The sequence below is a fragment of the Eptatretus burgeri genome, chromosome 3 (genome assembly GCF_056783735.1).
Source record: "Eptatretus burgeri isolate ZD-2024b chromosome 3, Ebu_testis_v1, whole genome shotgun sequence".
Taxonomy (NCBI): domain Eukaryota; kingdom Metazoa; phylum Chordata; class Myxini; order Myxiniformes; family Myxinidae; genus Eptatretus; species Eptatretus burgeri.
In genome coordinates this window covers 90,571,776-90,586,703 of record NC_140963.1, presented here as the reverse complement: position 1 = coordinate 90,586,703, position 14,928 = coordinate 90,571,776, and positions in this window count along the sequence as shown.

Here is a 14,928-nt window from a genome sequence, read left to right as displayed (position 1 = left end):
AGGCCGCAGCAACTATGCACGATACACCCCAGTCTATGTTGCGGAAATGCGTCACTTGGAGGTGTCAGCTCCACGAATGTTTCAGCACATGTCAGAAGGTGGTTTCGTTGTGAAACGCTCAGAAAGGACTTTCAACTGCGTTCCTACAGGTCAGGCTCTCGAACAGAGTATCAGTCGCGAGGCTAAAAGCCAAGGTGGTGTCATCGGTTACACACTGAGGGAAGGAGCCTTAGTTCGCTGGCTGCTGACCCGCTACATAACCGGGGAATACGCAGAACTATTCAAAGAAATGTGTACACCTACCAAGTCCAAGAATACACATGAAGAACTTGGACGTGCTCGAGTGACCAAGGACCAGAATGATGTTGAAGTCATCAAGGAATACATCAAGGAACAATGCCAAGATCCATTTCACCTGGAAAGTGTGGCAACCTCCCTAGTTAATATAACTAGTGGTCAGGTGGCATCAGAAGAAGTCGAAGAGTCGATAAATGGAGTGCCACAAAAGGGTCGGGAAATGTTCAATCAGTTCACGAAAGAAAGGCTTGGGGATGAAAAGAAGAGGAATTTCTGGGATCCAATCCCCAAGACAGTAGTCAAAACGTTTTCTGCTATGAGGAAGTGTCTTTCCAGTGATAAGGATAGGAAGATAATGATCAATATGGAGGTACTCTTCAGAAGACTGCTTGCGGTGTCAAAGAACCGTGACGTGGATACGCGCAAGGTCCTCTCCTACGAACTGGCAGCTGTTCCGCCTTCAATGTTCCACGACGATGGTTCGATGAGGAAAACCAACAAAGCTGATCTTGCCAAAAAGCTTGAAGCAAATACGGATGAAATTCTTGTCCTTCCTAGTCAGAATTCCCCGACGTCATCGCAGTCTGCTGCATACCTCATTGATGGCATGGCAATGTGTCAGGCTTTGAACGAGAATCATTTCAAGACTTTCAATGATCTTGAAAAGGTGGTTCTGAACCGAACTGTGCATCTTCTGAAGAACAGTGACATGGATCCTTCCATTGACGTTGTGACGTTGGTCTTTGACCGGTACGACAGAGAACATTCAATCAAGTCGACTGAACGACACAGACGAGGAATGATGGATTCCGGATTCAACTACCAGATACAAGGGAACAGGGACGTCCTGAACTACAGGAACTTCCTCAAAACCAGTACCAACAAGGCTAGTCTCGCTTCATTCATCTGTCAGTACATCTGCGACAATGGACAAGATTTCCTGCCTGCAGATAAACCGGTAGTACTAGCAGGTGGATTTGAAGATGGAGAAGTGGTCAAAGTTCTGAATGAAGTGGGTGTGTCCCGTCTTGAGGGGTTGTACAGCACACAAGAGGAGGCGGACAATCGTCTGGTATTGCATGTAATCATGTTATCGAGAGACCATCCAAGGATAATCATTCGGTGTGAAGACACGGATGTCCTGGTCTTGGTGTATTACTGGAGCAGGGGAGCACTGGCCGATGAAGTATATATGCATGCTGGGCACTCAGGGAAATTCGTCTCAAAGGAACGATTCATACGTGTTCACCATATCAGTACCAAACTCGGCAAAGCAGCATGCAAGTCCTTACCAGCCGTGCATGCTCTGTCAGGATGTGACACGACAAGTGCTCCATACAGACTTGGAAAGTGAACAGAATATTCAACTCTCACCAAAAATTCAGATGCCTTAAAGGGCCTGGAAGCATTCCAGGATTGACTACTTTCCTAGATACTGCAAGGCGATTTGTTCTTCTCATGCATGGTAAAAAAAAAAAAACACTAAAAATCTCAGTTCACCGAATGAGCTTCGTTTCGTACTCGCCACCACCACTGATAAGCCCGCATCGATACTGCCACCAACAGATGATGCCTTCGAACAACATGTATTGCGGCCCAATACCAAGTAGCAGTGTGGTGTCAGAGTCACGTCGCAACACCTGAGAACATGAACCCAGTTGGCCATGGTTGGCATGTGAATGCAAAGGATGAACTGCATCCAACAATGTGCCAGAATGCATCGGCACCAGCAGAGGTTAGAGACCTAACTCATTTGTACTGCACTGACAAAGGTTGTCGCGGACAGAAGTGCCAGTGTGTCATTGCTGGACTTGAGTGCATTGACATTTGTTCCTGTGGTGGAGAATGTGAGAATCGGCTGGAGATAAGTGAGGTGGCAAATGGAGATGAAGTCGGAGATGATATGGACATGATGGTGTAAATAGTGTGTTAAAACTTCCCAATTGTGGGCTATTTTGGGCCAGCTGAAGTGGGTTAACCCCCAATTCATTAACCACAAATATTGTGAGAGTGTACTTGGCAGAAAGGAATTAATGTGATGTTACCAAGTTTTCAATCTTTGTAAGTGCCAAAATAACAATTAAGATATTCCATAATGCTCAATTATTTGTGTTTTATGGGTTAAGTGGGTTAAATGGCCATGTTTTAATTAAAATCTGACTGTAAAACATCGTTTTTCATAAAGTAGACATCTTAACGAATCTAACGATACGTAATTTACCTTGTTCTAAAGTGTGGAGGGGTAACTCCTTAAATAAGGCCCTTTTTTGGCCTCGACCGCTCCACTATAAGGAAATAACTATTTCTAAGCTATACAATCTTAACCCCTCGAAGCCATTTCCACAACAATACCTTTGGTGGTTTTCGGGGTGTAATGTTCGTGAGTTGGGATGAGAGATCAGTTGTTATCAAAGGAGGAGTAGAAGATAAGGTGGTTTTTGATGCAAACCTCCAACGGATGGAGAAATACAACTTTGAGATTTGCCTGCCAAGATGACATATTTCAAAATGTGTGCCACACATAACAAAAATGTATTAATTGGGAAAATGAGGAGCAACATTAAAGATTTTAAACCAAATAATTAATTCTGGCTTTATTATATTCCGTGGACAATGGTGTTCGATCGAGTAGGAAGGTGTTCTGCAATGTTTACCCTCACCAGACTGAATTGCTTCGCAAATTACTGCACTTGAGTTGAGAAGAAAAACTGAGCACCGTCTTGGAAATTATTTTCTGCAATGCAGATTGTGATCACAAAGACTGGATAAAATAGTTATGGGGCAACGAGATGTGCAAGCACAGTTGGCAATGCTTACCATCGAGTTGTGTCATCTGGATTTGACAGCTGAAAGAGTGAGATGTAACAAAAAATTAGTGCTGTGCCAGCACGGGCTTGCATATCGTGGAACACGTCGTCTCAGATGGAGACACATCTGACTATATTGTCCAATTTAGTTTGTAGACGTTACACATCAAATAACACCTTACAAAGGAAAGGCTGTTGTGTGCCCCCATTCCCTGCTCATCGATTAAATAAAATATTATGTTGATGATAAATAGGGATGTGAATGTTTTTCGAAGAGGATAATGGTAAAAGTGTGATACAAGTGCAAGCGCATTGATAGATTAAGTTAATGGATGTGAATTTGGCAAAAAATTGTGGCCATGAAAAAGAAGCCTACATATTCAATGACATCCTTTCAGACATTGTCAATTCTGTCAAACTATCCTTTATCCTTCACTGATACATGTACAAGCACTTCTTTAAGCTCGATTCACTGTTGATAAAGCGAACTTTTGATACTCGTTCCTGAATAGCGATAGTTAACTTTACAGAGGGTGAAGGCAAACCCATTCCCACTGCTCTCAGTCATGGCAAAGGGCTGCCATATTTACCCACATGTGTGTGCGTGCCAGAACAGAGGGATTTAATTTGGGTCCGTTTGTTAGTCTCTCTGTTTGTTTGGTTTATCCACACAGAACGTATGTCTATTCATTACAAACAATTGAAATGATAATGATAAATTATGAAAAAGATAATGAAAGTTAAATGATATATAATCATAATGATTATTATGGTACATAATAATAATAATAATGATACAGAATGATAATAAAAAAAACGAGAGCGAAGTCGATGGCATGCTATCGCAAATCCCCATGCTTCCCACCGAAAACAAAGTTTAAAGATGGCAAAAAAGTTCCATCAGAAGTGACCCAATAATCAAATTTTGAGGAAACTAGAAAGGCTCTAAGTAGAGAACATACCTCCACCAGGCTGAACAATTTACGTTTTGTATCCCACTGATAGGTCGGATCCGGATCTGGACCTGAACCAAAATATAATTAATCGGATTGTTCTTGTCACCGAACCAACTCATCCACCATGATTTGTCATAACTCATCCACAACCTTTTGAAATATCATGATGTACAGTCCCGATATATCGTTTTTGGCCCCTATCTCTCAATGATGAAGAATCACTGAAAAAAATTTAAAATTCTCACACCCAGATCCAGATTCGCATCTTCACCAAAATTCGAATCAATTCGTCTTTGGCAAACACCCAACCTGTCCACTAAATTTCTTCCGAACACCCAATCTGTTCACAACGCGTTATGAGATATCCTGATCACAGACAAACAAACAGACTATGGCGTGAAAACAAAAGAAACAAGAAAATGAGCAGAGATTGCAGACCCTCGCCAGGACTGCTTTCATGTGGTGTATTTTGTGTGGCGTTTGTGTACTTGTGTGTTATGTAATCAATAAGAGACATAATTAGAACTGCCACTTTATCACTTTATAACTGCTGGCAATGATGGCCGGGTCACAAGACGTCCCACTTTGACGCAACCCCACTTTGATTTGACACCTGACCCTTGATGTTTTAATAATAATAAAGATAATCAAAAAATAATAAAAATAAAGAAAGAAATTTTTAAAAAAATAACCCATATCAAAACATTAAATAATTCTAGCTGCCAGACCATGCGACCAATCAAGTTGAAATTTAAAACGTGTATTCCTCATCACTACGAGATCATAAATGTGAAGCTTCATGTTGATTGATTAAATGGTTCCAGAGGAAACATTATTTAATATATTCTTCAATCCAATATGGCTGCCAAACCATGTGACCGATCAATTATTCCTTAACAAAGTTGTACACCCAGACTTGGGGAACAGTTGCGTGAAGTTTCCCCTCGATATGTCAAGGTGTTCTGGAGAACAAGATTTTTTTATAGGTTTTCGGGCGAATTCCATATTGCTGCCAAACAATGTGACCTATGATGTCATATGTAAACCTTTTGTTCCTCATGGATAGGCCTGTAAAGTTCCACCTCAATCTGTTCAGCCACTTCAGAGAAGAAGATTTTTGAAGGTTTTTTTTTTTAACAACGTGGCTGCTGAATCACGTGACCGATGACGTTATCGATTTTTTTTTTTCTGTGGACCATTTTATCCTAAGATGACCCTCACATTTTTCATCCTGAGAGAATGTAGCATTCTAGGTATGCAATTATGACGTCACAACGAAAGCACCTATGATGTCATTAAAAAAAAATCAGACTTATTCCACATGAGGAGTAGTTGCCGTGTGGCAACTTTCAATTTTTTCCTGGGTGCGGTTTCAGAAATACAGAGATCCAAAGTTTTTCCATTTTTCCAACATGGCTGCCACACCAAGTGAGCTATGACGTCACAATTATCATTGCAACTGCAATGTATCAGGCAGAGAAAGCAGTTTGAATGCACCATCAATCTTTTATTATGCTCCACGCACAAACCTCAGAACCATCCTTGAGCCCAGCATTGTCGTGCCCAGCTATGTGCCCGCCTCGCAATGGCCGCGCTTCTGGTTGATCTCACACATGAATACATGACATCTCCCCCCTCCTATTAAGTATTAAAATGCATTCAAGATGAACACAAGGGTAGTGAAGACACAAGTAAATAATACAAAGATCATGAATATGTGAGTGTTGGCTACAAATCAAGGTGGATAGGTACCTTTGGAACTCTGGACGATTGTCGGGGTACAAAGTCGACAGACGACCCTGCTGGTGGCGCTGCAACAGCGTTATTGGAGCCAGCCTCAAGGAGTGGTGCAGTACCATCTGCAGCACCAACATCACTCTTCACAGGTTCAGGAAGTGGCGAGACATCATTTGTGAAGATGACAGGATCACAAAACTGATACCGGACATGATCAAGGTACCTCCGGACGACTCGATTGTCCTTAACTTTGATCTTGTAGGACAACGGTCCCTCATTTTTGTGAACCCTCCCTGGTAGCCAGGCCTTTCTGAGATCAAATTTTTTCACAAACACCGGGTCCCTGATATTTATAGAGCGCTGTACAGCATGTTTGTCATGATGAAGTCTCTGTTTCCACTGATTTTGATGCATGACCGATGCCACATCTGGAATTAGACAATCCAGTCGTGTACGCAAACGTCGTTTCATCAGCAGCTCAGCTGGTGTCACCCATTGTAGTTTGGGGAGTGATACAGTGAGCGAAAAGCAAATGTAATAGTCTGGGTTGAAGACTTCCGTCGTGTTTCTTATTTAGACCAGACTTGACAAAACTCAGGGAGCTTTCGGAGAGTGCATTTGAAGCTTGATGGTGTGGGCTCACAAACTTGTGAATTACACCGTTTAGGCGGGTGAATTCAGTGAGTTCAGAGCTTGAGAAACAGGTTCCATTGTCAGTGACTATCATGCGTGGCAAACAATGAGTGGCAAAGCACTGGTGCAGCCTCTCTGTCATAGCGTGTGAGGTTGCTGTATGTGTTACGTAGGCATTGATCCATTTAGTGTGAGCATCCGTAACAATAAGGATCATACGGCCTTCGATGGGTCCAGCATAATCAAGATGAATCCTCTACCATGGTTCAGTGGACCTTTGTCAGGGGTGCAGTGGGGCCTTTGCAGAGGCATTTCCACTGCTTTGGCACGGATAACAATGTTTCACACACTGTTCAATGTCAGAGTCAAGGTGAGGCCACCAGGCATAGTTCCTTGCCAGCGGTTTCATTCTTAAAATGCCTGGATGATGATCGTGAAGCTGATCCAAAATCTTTTTGCACAAGTTTGGGGGAATGACCACTCGGCATCCCCACAGCAAGCAGCCATTCTCGACACGTAGTTCATTCTGCCTGGCCTTGTACGAATACAATTCAGGGTCAGCATCACGTAGAAGGCCCCAGCCATGCCCAGTAACATGAATGACCTTGGAAAGAAGTGGGTCACGCCTTGTGTAGGTCCGTTTCTGGTTGGCATCAATTGAGTTGTCATTCAAAAATTCCAACAGAGGTATCATGCTGCAAGGTGCAGGGGGTTCAAACACTATGTCCGGAAGTGGCAGGCGACTCGTGGTGTCTGCATTTGAAATTGTGGAGCCAGGTCTGTACATAATGTCGTAATCATAAGCCGAGAGTGAAAGTGACCAGTGTATGATCCAAGGCGGTAAGACCTCTGAGGTAGCCTTTTTTGGACCAAACAAACTAATCAGTGGTTTGTGGTCCATTTTAATCGTGAAATGTCGACCAAAGATGCACTGGTGAAATTTCTTAACTCCAAATACAATGCCAACTCCTTTGTCCAGCTGACTGTAGTACTTCTCAGGCAGGGACAGTGTACAGGATGCGAATGCGATTGGTCTCTCTGTGCGATCTGGCATGATGTGTGACAAAACAGCACCAACCCCGTACTGACTCATTTCATATGACAGGGCCACGTCTTTGTCTGGGTTATAGTGAACTTGCACATTCGAAGACTGCAGCATGTCTTTTGACTTCTGGAAGGCTGATGACTCTGGAATGTCACATTTCCAAATGTCCTGGAATGTCCCATGTCCCAAAAAGGCTGACGCCTTTTTTAACAGGCAATACAGTGGGCCAAACATAATAGCAATGCTTGGGATATACCTGCTGTAGTACAGCAGCATGCCAATGTAAACCTTGAGTTCAGGGATGTTGGTCAGAGCTGGGGCGTCTTTGATTGCTCTGATCATCTCTTCAGTGGGATGTAAGCCTTTGTCATCGATACGATGGCCCAAATAGGTCACAGACGGAACATGAACTCGCACTTGTCTCTCTGCCAGCATAGTCCAGTGTCGGAGATAATGCGTAGCACACATTCGAGGTTGTCAAGATGATGAAGCATTGAGTGGCCAATGATGAGGATGTCATCTTGGTAAACGACAATGTGTGGTTCAGCAGCAAACAGGCTATCCATACAACATTGGGAGAATTCTGGTGCCAATTTGACACCAAAACTCAGGCGGTAGTATCTGTAGAGCCCCCGATGCGTGTTGATGGTGAGATATTCTTTAGAATTCTTATCCAGAACGACTTGTAGGTAGGCTGATCTGGAGCTTGGTGAATGACTGTCCTCTGCTCAGTTGTGCGTATTAGTCATTGATCCTTGGTATGGGATATTTGTCCAAGGTGTAACATTTGTTGATCAACATTTTGTAATCCCCACAAAGTCGGATCGATTTGTCTGCCTTCACAACAGGAACAACTGGAGCAGCCCAATTTGAGCACTGAACTGACTCAATGATACCTAACTTTTCCAGTCTGGCTAATTCTGCCTCAACCTTTTCTTTCAATGCGAGAGGAACTGGGCGTGCTTTGCAGAAAATTCGCTGAACATCTCTCTCAACATTTATCTTGGCAGTGAAACCCTTCAATGTCCTCATTTCATCCTTGAAGACGTCCGGGTGTCTCGCGAGGAGGTTCTGTAGTATGGTTGGTGGCTTGGAAACCTGCAGTCAATGGATGTGTTCCCAATTGAGTTTGACAACATTGAGCCAGTTTCATCCAAGAAGTGTGGATCCATCCCCAGGGATGATCAAGAGTTGTAATTGGTGAGTGTTGTTTCCGTAGGTTACTTTGACATCACACGACCCACGGGCTTGTATTGACTCACCGGTATATGTCGTGAGTCAGATTGAGGACCAACGGAGGCTGGGTTGTTCAGAATTCCCCCACAGGTTACAGAAAGCTGCTTCACTCATGAGTGAGACAAGAACACCAGTGTCTCCCTCCATTTCTACGGTCCGTCCATCTATACCTACTATAACCAGTGAATGAGTAGACTGTCTGCCAGCCTTTGTGTGGAAAAGGTCATACGACTGAACACTGTGGCTGTTAGGGCTGTCTCCAACAGTCATGTCTTCCTGGTTATGCTGTGAGTCAAGGAGGTGGGTTTTGCATTCCTCTCTCCTTGCGCTCCGTTTTTGAGACAAGCACGCAGAGGCAATATGACCCACCTTGTCACAGTAGATGCAAGCGGAATTCTTGAAATGGCACGTAGTGGGAGAATGTTCACTGTTGCAGCGGAAACAGCATTTACCAGCACCAGCCACCAAACAGTTTCCAAGCGTTTTGGTGTCAGATTTTCTGGTTAGATGTTGTTCCACGTTATTGACAGATGACAGGTCAGTTCCAGGCTGGTAAACGATGGAGCGAGCAATATCTGCAGCATTTTTGTCTGCACACTCCATTGCGATAGCGATGTCCTCAGCACTGAAAAATGTGAGCGTCCGTTCAGAAAGTAGACGCCAGCGAATTCAATATTGTCATAGTTATGATTAAAACATTGTGCATGAGATGTTGCACCAATGGTGAAAATTTCGTCTCGATCTGACAAGTGGTTGCAGAGAAAAACACGAAAGTTCTGTGCGGACAGACAGACAGAAAGACAGACAAATGGACCAAAACACAATACCCTCTCCTTCGGCGAGGGTAACGAGAAAGCATCTGAAAAGGCAAAGCCTGTCTGCTTTGTATTCAAACTCTTCTTCTTCTTCTGCTTCTTCTTCTTCTTCTTCCTCCGTATACAAAAAGGTTCCTTTTGACCTTTTCACCAAATTATTAATTTGTCTTCTCATAATCAAGCTTTGTTGAAAATTTCATTTAAAAAGCTCAAATTGTAAAAAAGTTACGGCCCAGACTTTACGGAGGCTGGGTTGTTTCGGCACAATTTTTATACATACCCTCTATATAAATAGAGGATCTACCTCTACTCAACTGTTATTTACTGTGACATACCCAATAGAGGAGTTTTATACATACCCAATAGGAGTTTTATACATACCCAATAGAGGAGTTTTATACCCACCCAATCGAGGTATTTTATACATACCCAATAGAGGAGTTTTATACATACCCAATAGAGAAGTTTTATACATACCCAATAGAGGAGTTTTATACATGCCGAATAGAGGAGTTTTATACATACCCAATAGAGGAGTTTTATACATACCCAATGGAGGAGTTTTATACATACTCAATGGAGGAGTTTTATACATACTCAATGGAGGAGTTTTATACATACTCAATGGAGGAGTTTTATACATACTCAATGGAGGAGTTTTATACATACTCAATGGAGGAGTTTTATACATACTCAATGGAGGAGTTTTATACATACCCAATGGAGGGGTTTTATACATACCCAATGGAGGGGTTTTATACATACACAATAGAGGAGTTTTATACATACCCAATAGAGGGGTTTTTCTCGGCATAGCAGTGGAAGGCGTATGCCCGCATCCCCCACGAACGTGTTTCCCTACCCCAAGCAATGGAGGAGGCTTGTGGGGATATACCAGCAGAGTCATAGCATGGGTGGGTGCGTCATGCCAGAAAATATTTCCCCTGCTGCTTGACCAGGGAGAACATTGCTTGTGATGTCGATGAAAGTCTCTGGCCTGATCAAGACCAGAGACAGGACCCTCAATAATTTCTTATTCTGTTTTTGTTTGTTTGTTTGTTTTCTTTCACATTTTTTTCTTTAGCTTCAGTATTTTTTGTTTAGATCATTGAAGTTTAGCATTTGTTTTGGTTTTTCACTTGTCTCCCAGTGCTGTATATTATTTTTCTTCTGTTTTTTTTGTTGTTGTTGTTGTATTACGTTGCCTCCTGCCTCCAGTTCCGTAATTTGGAAAAAAAAATATAATAAAAACAACAAAAACAATCTCACTGTGTTTGTTTGTTCGTTTTTATATTTGAATAGGGCCTGTGTATGCTGTAATAATTTGGAACAACGGGCGACTGTACGTAAGATGTAGATTACAACACAGAAAAAGCAAAAGCACACTGATTCCTGAATATTTTCATGACAGTGTCTTTCATTGATCACACCGGTGTGTAATTGGAATTCAGTAAGGTCGATTTATTAACTGGCTTGTGCGTATGATTTGGATGCAAAATGTCATTTTGAGGGGAAAAAACAGGGTTTTGAATGCAGTGTTACATTTTGACAGAGATTTCTGAAGTTTTGCAGAACTTCAGAAACGGTTGACTGTTTTGTGTTTTGTGTTTATAGTTTTGAGAAACGAGGTATTGTTTCAGGAAATGTGTGTAAACAATGGAGACAAACTGGAATAGGATCAATCTTCTTCCTTTTCTTTTTGTGTGCAGTACGTGGCTGCAAGTTGTATCATTTGCTGGGGGTGCAGTTGTGCCAATGATGCTTTCTTTACCCCCCCCCACCCCCCTAATAGATTAGAGCAGGAATTTGGATTTTGGCTAGAGTGCCAGCGATAGTGATACTCTTCGTGATGAACCCCGTGGTATCTTTAACGTCCAGCAACTAATACTGACAGATGTGGAATCCGATTTCATGTCCATCCGAGGGACAGCACACACACACATCGAGGCCTCAACCTGCCTGCAAAATCTTAGGATGACAGTTTATAGCTGGGCCAAGATTCAAACCCAGGCCAGACAGGTGTGACACGTCAAAGGTACATGTGCATACCTCTAGGTTATCCTGCCGACCCAGGATTAATAATTTCAAGAAAAAGATGAAGAACAAAAATAAATGCTCCTGAACTCACAATTTAGAGAACTAATGTTAAAAAGTTTATGTTACGGTCTTTTGTAGACATGATAGAAGTCACCAAGAGGAGCAGAATTAGCCGTTTTATCAAGATTCAAGTCAGTGTGGAGAAAGTGGAGACAACTAGGTGGTATCAAGAAACACAGTAACATTTCATCATCTGTAAACGTTAGAGTAGACAAAGCCTGGAACAGACGATTACTGATGTATGCAAACAAAATGTCAGCAATGTGGATCAAAAATGTAAAAAACAAAATGGAAAGAATGGAGTTGATAATGATATGATGGATGAATGCATTGTTTCTCAAACAATTGTATGCTCACAAATCATGAGGAAGAGATTAAATATCAATGCTGGTGAAGAACTTAGTAAGAGAAGACTTGGTCAGCATGGTCAAGTCAGAATATGAAGTGGTAAAGAAAGCAATAAAAAGCTCATAGAAGAAGGAAGAAAGCCATGAGGACATCCTAAAAAGACATGCAATTCGACTGTCAACAAAGAGATGGGATTGTTTGGGTTTGCACAAAACTGATGAAATGGATAGAGCCATATGAAGGAATGTCATCATTCAACCAACCCCCTGAAAAATGGCAAAATGGTCATAAAACAGCTACTGCTGTTGCTGTCATCGTCGTGGTTTGGTGTCTGTCCCTTGACTTCAACACACTGGCTCCATTTGTTCTTCAAACTGTCTCTGCCAACAAAATATACATTTTCAGATGGCTCCAACATCTCGGCTGCTTCAATGAATTCCTCATCGTCGGTGAATCAGCAGTCACGGAGGTGGGACTTAAAATGTCAAAATGGATAATAGTCACTCGGGGACAGGTAGAGGCTGTACGAGGGGAGACGGGGATGATGCAGCTGCTCAAAAACTAGCGCTCTGTACAGGTGCGTGGCTGTGAAGAAGGAGCACACCTGAAGTCGATATCCTTTTTGCTCCAATGATGGAACAACGTCAGAAACATCAGCATTTCCTTCCTTTCCACAGCAGTTAACATACCTCAATCAACGTCCTCTTGATTTCAACCATTGTCCTACCTGTCCACCGAGATAGATCGACACTTGCCTTCATGAGAAAGATTATTTTTCCATTCTACATTTGGTCAATATCCTCCAGAATTTTTCCATAAGGCCTGCCAGAAAATAGAGGCCACGATCGTATCAGCCGAGGGTTATGTATAAAATCTTTAGCAGGGAGGTTGGGGGGGGGAGGGATGGGGGAAACGGTCTGTGGTTGCTCGTACCTGCCAGTTGTCTTGACATGTGGTCATCTTCAAGGAACTTGAGTCCATGCTTAAAATTATCTGCCCTTATAACTTCTGTAAAATATGAGCATGTATGTTAACCATGCCCAGCCACCATTTGGCTGTGGATTTATATGGAGTTGGAACCTTTGCATAAAAATTTTTATTTTCCTGAATTTAAGTGAGATCCATAAATTGTCTGACAGCAAATTCCTGGATTCTGCTCCACAACAACAAAACAATGTGAGATGAATAGAACTAGTGACGTATAACAAGCAAACATGCAATTTTATAATGAGCAATAAACTGCAGCCCGAGGAATCCTGTGATTCAAACCTTTTGAACACCCATCAAATACAAATACATTGATCAACAACAACACAAAGGAATCTGCAGGTTATCCATTTTAGCTCCACCACCGAAGGTGAAGGAGGTTCTGTTTTCACCCCTCTCTGTTTGTTACTTGCAAAATCGAAGATTTTTCAAGTACATTGGTCAGTCCATTTTGTTGTTCTGTCTGTCTGTTTGGTGCCTACAGGTCACAATTTTAAACCGATCTTCACAAAACTTCACCAAACGGTAGAGTGGCATTAGGAAGAAGCCTTTTGTTTTTTGAGGTCAAAAGGTCAACATAGGTCAAAGGTCAACAACACGTGAGGTTTCTAAACCCTCAATTTTCGTCCAATTGACTTGAAATTTGAAGAGGCTTTATAATTAAAGTCAATGAATTTAACCACCTATTACTTTTGAGGTTATCTTAGGTCAAAAGGTCAAGATAGGCCATAAGATCAACCCAAAACAGGCCAGATTTTAAAATTGTTTCTAAAATTGTCAATTTTCATACGATTGAATTGAAATTTGAAGACCCTTTGCATATCAGGTGGCTGAATTCAACCGCCTCTTTATTTTGAGGTAAAGATAGACCAAAAGGTCAAAATAGGCCAAAAGGCCAATTTTCTAAAATGCTCAATTTTCATCCGATTGACTTGAAAATTGAAGAGCATTTTCATGTTGGGCCGCTGAATTCAACTCCCAATTATTTTTAAGGTCAAACGATCAACACAGGCCTAATTTCTAAAATTGATAGACAGGGCCAAAAACGAAATATATCACTCTATCTTAAGAAGTTATCGACGAGTTATAACAATACAAGGTGCATGACTTGAATAGGTGACAAGAACAAGCGGATTGGATTTTGGTTCGGATCCAGCCCATCAGTGGGTTTCAAAACGTGAACTGCTCTACCTGGCAGAGTTATGTGCTCTACTGAGTGCCATTCTACCTTGTGCTGTTTTGCCAAGTTGTCACTCTATGAGTGATTTTTCATTTGTTTGTTTGTCTTTGTGCAGGATATCTCAAAAAGTTGTGGACGGATCCAGATGAAATTTTGTGGGCAGGTTTGGGTGTGTGACAAGGACGAAGTGATTAGATTTTAGTGAAGATGCGGATCCGGATCTGAATCCGATAATATTTAGAGTGATTCTTCACCATTGAGAAATAGGGTTAAAAACGATATATAGCATGATATCTCAAAAAGTTGTGGACAGATTCTGACGAAACTTGGTAGACACGTTGGGTGTGTGACATGGAAGAGTTGATTCAATTTTGATAAACATCCAAATCCGGAACTGAATCCGATAATTTTTGGAGTGATTCTTCACCATTGAGAGATGGGGCTAAACTAATATATATCATGATACCTCAAAACGTTGTGGACGGATTCTTATGAAATTTGGTAGACAGGTTGGGTGTGTGACCACAACAAATTGATTCGATTTTGGTGAAGATCCGAATCCAGATATGGATACGAGAATTATTTCATTTTAAAGTGATTCTTCACCATTGAGAGACAGGACCAAATACGATACATAGCACGATATTTTTCAAAAATGCATTGGGCCCGATATGTTCTCATGGATCAGGCATTACGTGGTGGACATATGTGCTCTACTGAGTGCCCTTCAAGTTTTTTACTGCATAATGAAAGTTGGATGTACAGTTTGTTTTTAAATGAGGTTGCCTTC